The sequence below is a fragment of the Triticum urartu genome, chromosome 1, assembly GCF_003073215.2.
Source record: "Triticum urartu cultivar G1812 chromosome 1, Tu2.1, whole genome shotgun sequence".
Lineage (NCBI taxonomy): Eukaryota > Viridiplantae > Streptophyta > Magnoliopsida > Poales > Poaceae > Triticum > Triticum urartu.
This window is the reverse complement of record NC_053022.1, coordinates 74,321,963-74,328,999: the sequence shown is the minus strand read 5'-3', so window position 1 is coordinate 74,328,999 and position 7,037 is coordinate 74,321,963.

The following is a 7,037-nucleotide window of genomic DNA, read 5'->3' as shown; positions in this document are numbered from 1 at the left end:
CAGATGAGGGTTTTAGAAAAGATGAGATGTAAGAGTAGAGGGGGTCTAAAGAGAAAACACTACCCATATGCACATGAGGCAAAAGCAAACAATTCACTTCATTCAATCAAACAAGGGCATACAATCGATCTATCTATCGCAGAAGTGCTCGGACTACTATATTTACATGGTGGACTACTACTACTGATGAGGTGGTCTACTAGAAATATTCTTCGGTCGCAGACTCCATGATATCTGCTCCAGCTTCATCAACATAGTCATCATCGCTTCCGTCTGGATCCGAATCGGTGTCGTCGATGATGATGTAGTCTTCTGGGCTAATCTCCTTGGGTTCTTCGTCTTCCTCTACTGGTGTAGGGCCTCCCATAAATATTCCAATCTTCTTGATTAGGTCGTCATTTTTCTCCACCAATACTTCAATTTCTTCTTCATAATCTTCACGTGTAGCCTTGAGTTCTTCCTCCAGTTCCTTGATTCTCGTCTTAGCCTTCTTCAGATCTATCATGTCGGCGCACATCTGGTTCTCCTGTCGTCGAATGTGCTGGTTTAACTCCTGGATAAAAGCTGCAATTGATCTATCCTTCTTGGTGCTGATCATCTCCCAGTGCTCATCTCGGCGCCCACAAATCTGGTAGATAGTATCCTTGAGGTCATTGCGGTAGACTTCTCCAATGCGTCCCATGGCGATGTGAGCTGCCATGCTCTTTCCTAGACTCCAAGTTGGTGCATCAAAAGAAAACTTCTATGGGCTCAGTGACTGGCATGAACGTCCTTCCTGGAACTTGAACTTGAATCATCCAGCGCTCTTCTTCAGGTAAAGTGGCGTTGTAGGTTCCAGTGAAGCTTGGTATTCCTATGTTCAGTTATCTAGTGACTTCCTTCAAGTGACGTCCAAAGGGTGTATCTTCATCTGGTTGCGTGAACTTATTCCTTGCATCCGCCATCCTAAAGAGTAGAAAAGATGAGAGGTCAGAAGAGAAGAGAGTGAATAGTGATCTAGGTCTCTAACTTAGTGGTCGTGTCCTACAGTCAGCGTCTGCTCTGATACCATCTCTGTAGCGATCAGACCTCAAATAGTCTGATCTCTGTGCTCCGGTGTCATCCCTGGATCAGTAATCCTGACACCACATAGTACTCGGAGGATTTATAACAGAGTAGCAATCACACACTTATTACATCGAGTGTCTCAATAGAGAACTTATTACAATTAATATGGCTTAAGGCCATCTAATAACGATAACAGTGGAAGGCTTGGAAGATAAGTGAGTCCAACGGCATCACTGAGTATAGAACCACGACCTAAAAACTCCTTAATCATCGTCTGAAAAGTCTGCAACATTAACGTTGCAGCCCGAAACGGGTCAGCACATGGAATATGCTGGCAATGTAACACATAGAGGGTAATGGAATGAAACAGCTATACTATATGCATATTTGGCTGGTGGAAAGCTCTATGGTTACAGTTTTGCGTAAAGCCAATTTTTCCCTACTTCAAAGGAATAAATTTAATTACTATCATGGTAGTTGTTAAACATTGAGAATGGTTGACAGCATTCTCAATCCCAATTAAGCATCATCATTAAACAAAACCCAACAAAATTAATTTAGAGTAACATGTTGAGATTCACATGATAATCCAAGTACTAGATACTCAAGATGTCCATAATCGGGGACACGGCTAATCATGATTAGTTTATTACACTCTGCAGAGGTTTGCGCACTTTTCCCCACAAGACTCGATCGCCTCCGTTTGGTTTCTCGCACTATAAGGTGTTTGAGAAGACGGATGACCGAGACATAGTCTTTCAGAAGCGCTAGCACCTTACGATCGGGTAGACCGTACCACCTACATCCCCTACATCTGCTAGTCTACCACTGTAAGAGTTCGCACGACTTAGTCAACTATGCTAGAGCCCATAATAGCTTGTGGCTGCACACGGAAGTTTCTAGTATGAATAGTCCCATGATCCCTTTGAGCCTGGGTGGCGGTCCAAAAGAAAACAGGCAAGTTCTGGAATACCCAGGTGCCTCAATCCACCCAGATGTGTGTTTAAGTTGCCACCTTAGATAAACCATTAATTAACAAAACTCACATCTGTCATGGATATCACTCACCCAATCCACGTCTACTAGCGTAGCATGGCATAATAAGCAAACGTAGAAGTAACTCCCAAAGGTTTGATAATAAACAGGTAATAGGTACTACCTCAACTACTTCCCATCCCACAATTTAATTAGATCCTAACCATGCAATGTGTGAGGATTGATCTAATGCAATAAAACTGGGTAGTAGGAAAGGTATGATCAAAGCGTTACTTGCCTTGCTGATGACCCGCGAAACCTAGAGATTCAAAGTAACAGGCGGCGCACTCCGGGTATTCTATCGCAGACAAACAAACAAGCATACAATAAGTACTCATCTAATGCACGGGTAAAACTCAAATAAGACAACTAACCAGAAGGTTCAACTTAAGAACTCCGGTTGGCAAAAAGAATCAAATCGAACGAAGCAACGAAAGTCAAACGGCGAAAGAAAACAACTTCGTTCTACTAATCTGGATCTAGGGTAAATTTTACGGTAGCAAAATCTTGTTTAAGTTAGTTAAACGGATAGAGGGTTTCGAGACGAAACTCCAGGCGCTTGAATCGCCTGATTCCGATAAACGAGCGAAAAGTTATACTAAAACGAAAATCGGATCAGGAATCGCGATCAGAAAAATCGCGGATTTAATCCGAGAAAAAGAAAAAAACGACGAACGTTCGCTAGAATGAACGAACGGACGAACGCTCGCTATTTAAATAAACCGGAAAACCCGATCTATTTAAAAAAACCGAATCTAAAAAACCGACGGAAAAACCAAACGGTTTTTCGAAAAAAATAAAAAAACCGGCACGGAAATCGAGGCGGCGGCGGACCTCGGGCGGCGTGCGGCGGCGGCGGCGTCCAGCGGCACGGTGGGGCGACGGCGGCGGCGCGGCGGGGGCTGGGGCGGCTTGGGGCTGGCTAGGGTTTCGGCTGGGCCTCCCCCGGCTATATATAGCCTAACGGGCCGGGAGTCCTAGTCGGACACGGCCCTAGGTCGGTGCGCGTTTTTTTACGCGCAGAAGAAAAATAAAAAGAAATACTAAACGGACTCTAAAAATTCCGAAATAAATTTTCACGGGGTTCTAAAATCAAGCCTCACAAGTTGAACATTTATTTGGGGCCTAAATACAATTTTGAAAAATGCACATTTTTCCTAAATTCAAATAAAACACCGAAAAACTCCGAAATAAAATTTTATTTGATTTTATTATTAAATCCTCAATATTTCTTTATTTTGGGAAAGTCATTTTATTCCCTCTCTCATATTTTTGTAAATAGAAATAATTGATGATAAAATAATTAAAATCAAATGATCCTATTCTCAAAATTTTAGAAAACTCAAATATGAAAATAACGAAATCCCCAACTCTCTCCGTGGGTCATTGAGTTGCGTAGAATTTCTAGGATCAACCAAAATGCAAAAGAAAAATATGATATGCAATGATGATCTAATGTATAACATTCCAAATTGAAAATTTGGGATGTTGCAGTTTTGGACCGCAGATACTTACTACGGAGAATATGCGCCCATGTGGCTTCAGTCTCAGCTGATAGCTTATACAGCCACTTACTGAGAAGACACCTGTTCTTAACTTCAAGATTCTCAATGCTAAGGGCCCCCCCTGGTCTTTTGGTCGACAGATGATATCCCATTTGGCAAGTCTGTACTTTCTCTTTAGTTCATCACTCTGCCAGAAGAATCGGGATCGATAGAAGTCTAGCATTTTCCTAACACCAACTGGGACTTCGAAGAAGGACAAGAGAAACATAAGCATACTCGTGAGCACCGAATTAATAAGAATCAATCGGCCTCCGTATGACATGAGTTTGCCCTTCCAGCAACTCAGTTTCTTCTGAAACCGATCCTCGATACACTTCCATTCTCTGTTTATCAGCTTACGATGGTGAATGGGTATACCTAAGTACGTAAAAGGTAATGTCCCCAATTCGCATCCAAACAATTGCCTATAAGCCTCTTGTTCCTCATTGGCTCTACCAAAACAGAACAACTCACTTTTATGAAAGTTAATCTTCAATCCGGTCAATTGTTCAAATAAGCATAATGCTAGCTTCATATTTCTCGTTTTTGCCAAGTCGTGCTTTATAAAGATGATCGTATCATCAGCGTACTGCAGGATGGATACACCTCCATCAACTAGATGAGGCACCAAGCCACCCACCTGACCAGCCTCCTTTGCCCTACCTATCAAAATTGCCAACATAAAATATTCCTGTTCAAAATTGCCCTCCTTTGTACATAAACACCTTTTCTTTTATGAAAATAAAATGTTTAGTAAATGGAAATGATTATGCAGCTGACTCAAGTACAGGCCAGCAGGCTTATCTATTCCTGTTGTCAGACATACATGTCAATTAGATCAATTTTACTTAGTGGCAATTAAAATAAAGCTGTGTGTAGAAGAGCCCGGATGGATGGTAGATATTTTAGATCACCGCATGCATTGCTGTCCCTTGCACGGCTGCACGCCTATATAAAGGGCCAAGGGCCGGGTAGCTGGACCTCACACCACAACCATTGTCTCTCTTCACTAGAGGTAGTAGCAGTAGAGCCGTAGCTGCTGGTGCAGAGCAGGCGTTAGAAATCATGCTGCTGCGTCGAGAGAATCAGGAGAAGGCAAGCATGCGTTCCATCTAGCTTCTCTAGATGTCCTGCTCCTTCTCGGTCGAAATCACTATTTTAACCTTTTTAGCAATCTTTGTCACAAAATGAACTTATCATGAAAGTATTTCATGATTTGACCCTTTTAGCAACGCCACAGCCCATGACGTTTCTTCTCCATATAAAAACATTATGGTAGCTTGCGTTTCAACTCCACATTCAAACGCCAAGGTAGCTCACGTTTTTGCTCCACATAGAAACGCCAAGAGAGTTAGCGTTGCTGCACAAGCCGAAACGCCATGAGCTTTGGCGTTTCTAGCTGACGAGCAAGCTTGAAACAGGCATGCATGCACTGGCTCCTAGAAGAAAGGGAACTTTGTTGGCGAGCTAGCTTGAAACCAGTCCAAGATAACTGGCGTTGCAGAAGTTACTAGCACTTAACAGAAACCCATCCATGCATGCATCCATGCATGCGCCGGCTCCTAGAAGAAAGGGAACTCTGCTAAAAAAAGAAGAAGAAAGGAACCCCTCCCGAGAAGAAAGCAACCCATTCATGCACGCACTGCGCCGTATCGATCACATGCATTCTCCCGAGGCTAAATGCAACGCCACGAGGCATGCCATTCTCAGCAACGCCAAAATGTTTGGCGTTTCTGACCGCCACTCACTCCAGCTACGCCTAACGGTGGGTCTGATCTGAAACGCCAAAGACCCCGGCGTTTGTATCTTGGGATGAAACGCCAAGGTTCCTGACGTTTCTAGCAACACGAACTGGCTCGGCGTTTCCAGCTTGCCACGTTCTGATCATGGGTCAGGGCTGCAACGCGAGCTAGCTCGGCGTTTTTGTGTGGCCTAGAAACGCCATGGGCCGTGGCGTTATTAAAAGAGTCAGATCATAAAATACTTTTATGTCGAGTTTAGTTTGTGACAAAGATTGCTAAAAATGTCAGAATAGTGATTTCGACCCTCCTTCTCTTTCTTTACTCATGCCATGCCGCTGTTGCTAGTACTTCTCTATATAGCTAGTCTGTAGCACTATTCTTGTTATTAATTTTTTCACATCAGCTAGTGTGTCCTTGTACAGTACGCATGATGGTTTGGTTCTGCATGCTAGTTGTGAAAGATGCATGCGTCTTGTCTCCCAAGAACTCCTCTAGATTATTTTGTCTTTTCTCTCTTTCTATCTTGTACCACATGCCTTGTTCTGACTAAGTACGCCTCATTTTTACTTGTTGGACCTGTACACTCGTTATGCTAAGAATAGCACATGCAAGACTAGCTAATCTTGTGCAGAAGCTAGAGATGATATATCGGTGATCTTTTGAGATAATATTTCCTCTTCTAATGTTCCAGTCCTAATGAAAAATCTAACACTAAGGCATCACGACGGCAAAAACATTGTACCGGTCACAGTACAGGTATGGGACTGTCGAGGTTCTCCGCCAAGAACGACACCCGTTCGAAAGCGTGTCGATGATGGATCCGTAGGAGCGATCGACACTAGTAAGGTCGGGTAGTCGGGTCTTAGCGGGTAAAAGAATCTTGCTCAACTAGAGCCTGTGTGGTTCCAATTGAGACTGTTGACGTCGGAGTACCCCTCTTAAAAGTGTAAAAGCGTGAAATCTCATCCCTGTGACTCCCGGGTCGGAAAGCTTGCGGTCATGTGTGATGCCAAAATTATTATTTCTAAGCGCATCTTTATTTTCTCTACCATTCTTGTTTCTTTTTTTTTCTTACGGCTAATCCATATGCTTGCTTCCGGTGTCACATATATTTTCCCTGCTACATGTGTGCTTGCTGAGTATGTCATCATACTCATTCTTGCTATCTTATTTATTTTTGCAGAGATGAGCAATGGAAATGATGGTGAACAGTAGAAGTAGTACTATGGGAGGGGATGAAATAAAGAAACTTGCATGCATGTACTAGCAAGAACACTTGTAGTGTACTACCTTTGTTAACCTGATGGCCTAACATGCTTATAAATTTGAATTGAATTTATAAGCATGTGGCAATTGTCACTGCTATGTTTTGGGGCATGACAAAGGCCTTACGCAATAAACGGGTATGTGTGCTATTTATTTCTTGTGTACAAGCAAGAAATTGCTTGGTCTCTTTAGTAGGTTGGATATTGAGTAAATTTTGCTGTCACTGGTGTGCATTCGTGTGGGTACATATATATTGTTTCTTGTTTGACCCGGTATATATAGCTCCTTAGTTACTAAGTTTCATGCACCCCTCCCCCAAGTTGATCTGCTCCTGTTGTTTCTTGAGGTTTTGATATTTTTCATGTTCTTGCATTTGCACAAGGACTCGCTACAACACGTTAAA